Source organism: Brachyhypopomus gauderio, chromosome 2 (assembly GCF_052324685.1).
Source record: "Brachyhypopomus gauderio isolate BG-103 chromosome 2, BGAUD_0.2, whole genome shotgun sequence".
In the NCBI taxonomy this organism is placed as follows: Eukaryota; Metazoa; Chordata; class Actinopteri; order Gymnotiformes; family Hypopomidae; genus Brachyhypopomus; species Brachyhypopomus gauderio.
Window position 1 is genome coordinate 10551 of NC_135212.1, and position 3347 is coordinate 13897.

General features: G+C 39.0%; 1 long non-coding RNA gene across 1 annotated transcript; it reads right to left on the minus strand.

Annotated features, from left to right (window-relative positions):
- Nucleotides 1-375: 375 nt before the first annotated feature.
- On the minus strand, nucleotides 376-2435 carry LOC143508703 (uncharacterized). The gene is made up of 3 exons (XR_013129420.1): nucleotides 1941-2435; nucleotides 1225-1328; nucleotides 376-846 (listed from the first exon to the last, which is right to left on the minus strand). It is a non-coding gene; the product is annotated as an uncharacterized LOC143508703 (long non-coding RNA).
- Between the last annotated feature and the right edge of the window lie 912 nt (nucleotides 2436-3347).

Consider the following 3347-nt stretch of genomic DNA (forward strand, 5'->3'; position numbering starts at 1 on the left):
AGTCACATCAACATGGAGGGGGGGGGGGGGGGGGGGGGGGGTTACATTATTAAGGGGTTATGCCATTATCAAAGAAAAAAAAAAAAAAAAAGGCAGGACTTTTTTTAATTACGAAAGACACCAAAATCTTCAGGACCGCCTCAAAGTGTGACAGCAGAGATTGGAGAAAAGACCCCGGAAAACCATCTTGCCATCCTGCAGGGAACAGTGGATGCTGTAAGTTATACTCCATTGTGTTCACTTAAGGTGTGCACACACGTGTGTACTTGTTGCCAGTCACCAGTGGTGGAACAGATTATATTTCAAAATCTCTGAATAATTAGGAACATATTCAAGTTTTGGTTAATTAATGATATCTAGACTAAATAGGGAGGAAAATGCATAAGGCTGGGTAGTTTCTGGAATAATAGATCATTACATTTTACTCTATGAAGGATACATGACACATTTGCACTGCCACAAATGCTACTTAGAATAAGTACTTACATTTAAATCCATTTGTTGTTCAATTGAAATTGTTTTTTATTTTTTAATATAAACATCCAATTTTCTTGCTGCCCATCAAGACTTTTGTACAGTGTAAACTTTTGCAGACATGTACAATGCAATTACAGTGCAAATATTTGTCTTGATTTATTTTGAGGTGAGTGCACCTCGACAGGTCAAGCTTCACGAGGGGGACGTGCCCATTGTGGACCCCTCACTTGCGGATGGATACAAGAGAGTCCAAGTATCCCTTTGGCGGGAGACTGCCCTGAACGCCATCCATGTAGGCCAGCAGATAACCCTCACCGACCTCTGCTGGACAACTGATAGAACTGTGGGCTTCAAATGGAATTCCACATCCTACACAACCATAAAGGTGAAAGTTATGCAATTAATGTTTTCAAACATTTAAGCTTCAGTAAACACAAAGTATCATGCATGTATGTGACAATATACTAAAAATGGAATAAAGCCTTTAAAGAAACCAAGTGAAAGTTGGGGATTGTATACACTGCTGTTTCTTTGTAGCCAATTTAAGCAGCAACATGGTATGTTGGCCTTAATATTGTTATCCATCAATATGACTGCAAGATGTTTAGCTATAGCCTATGGTTATCAAATCATTTCAACTTACATTTTTAGTTATTCATATACTTACCAAACTAAAAAATGCTGAAAAAGTAGGCGTTATATTAATTATGCAGTAAATTACACGTTATTTCTAGCGCAACATTTTACCTGCTGTCTGTCTGAATCCAAGTCTGAAGTCGCGATACCCTTAGCTGGCTCCGTGAGCAGTTATTCTTTCGCAGTTTCCTCATTTGGGAAAGCACTGCCATTGCCTGATGTAATCACGAAAATGAACAGAACATTTAAAAAAAGCATAATATTTGAACTAATGTGAATGACGCAAGCTAGCAACCAAGTAGCTAATGCCAATATTTTTTATTTCATATTGCTTTAAAAAAAAAGCAAATCTGGCCATGACTTTAAACAAAACAGCAGGCAGCTGCTGTAGACAACTACGTTAACGCCTACGTGTTTAGCTACCTGCGATTTACTAGCTATCTAGCTTTAATTTAACATACTCTTAATAAATCTGCATGTTGTAAAGATGTGCACACCGACTAACACAATGCAACATCAAGCTTTTACACAAATGTTTGTAAAACTACATCTTTCACCGTAACTTAGCGTTCCCTTACTTGATGTTGAAGTAGCCACAAAGCTAGCTAGCTATAGCCATAACTTACCCGTTATATAGTAGTCTGCTGTGAATGAGCTCAGTTATAAACACATTAGGAGTCTGGATCAAAGGCTTCGAACCTTTTCATAATAGCAACGCTTTTGACGACGAGGTTGCACAGTAGGGCAACACACATGAGCATAAGCAGCTATCAATAATGCACCTTACAGACCAACGATATACAAAATGGGGAAAAGCGTTAACTCACCATTAATATGTGCTTCCTGTCCGTAGTTACCAGTTACTTCGTTCCCTCCACGTCACGATCAGTTTCCCAGTCAATATATACACGCACGAAGCATACACGTGACAGAGTAATGCAATTACAATGATAATATATTCATTAACATCAGAATTATTAATGAAGGCTTTTCTCTTCTCCGTACATGAATAACTGCACTCCCATCAGCAGCTCAGTTCAATTACTTTAGTTTGCAGATGACACCACCTTATAGGTGTAATTACAGTGGTGAAAAAGTTCTGAGTGGAATGAACAGTGGTCCTCAAACAGCATGTATGTCTATATATATATTCCTTGAGACAGCTCAAGAAACTGTATTGCACAATTTTACAGTTCTACAAAGCAATAATTGAAAACGAATACCTTTTTGTTTGGTTTGGCTCTTCTGTGAAAACACATGGCATCTTATGATTAGAGGTGTCAATTCCAGGTTCATAGATTAAAAGTCCTCACCGTAGCGAGGGGAGGTGTACAAGCTGAATGCGCAGCACTGTACGGCGCTACCTGTGGGGATTTAAAGTGCCCGAGTCCAATTAGTGCCAGGTGCTAATACTCGGGTGATTGGGAGTGAGGGAGTGTCCGGGAGTGAGAGGGCGTGCGCATAGTCGGAGTGGGCGTGTGTGAGTGGGAAGGAGTGTGTCTGCGCGCCCTCTGGTTGCGTCTGGGCTGACCCACCGTGACACTGATATGATCTAAAACAGCTTTTTATTATCTTCTATTCATTCTTTTTTCATCCTTTCATCCTCCCATTGGAAACCACCGATTTAACTCCATCAGATGTATAGATAGAACAACTAAATCTGCTGTAATGATTCAACTGTAAATATGATAAATATGATGTTATATGGTCTTATTGTGACGCGGGGACAGAGGCATCAGGAGGCAGATGCTGTGAGCAAAAGGCTTTATTATCCAGTTTAAACTGAAATACTCAGGCCACCAGGCAGACCAAACACAACAGTATACTCCAGGAAATGCATGTAAGTAAAGCAGCCACAGAAGCCATATGGTTTAAAACAGCCTTTTATTTTCAACTATTCATTTTTTTTCATCCCTTCATCCCTCCATTCTCCCATTGGAAACCACTGATATAACACAGATGTATAGATAGAACAACTAAATCTGCTGTACCAATTCAATTGTATATATATGCTAAACATGTTGTCATATGGTCTTATATGGTCTAAAACAGCTTTTTATTTTATTCTATTCTTTCTTTTTTCATCCCTCCATCTGATATAACTTAATCAAACTCCATCATTCCATAAGAATCCACTGATTTAAAAAAATCCCTTAATTTTCAAGATATAGAGATCAAACTTGGTGACCTGACTCAGTAGCTGGTCCCTAGCACTGCACTGAATATCATATTGA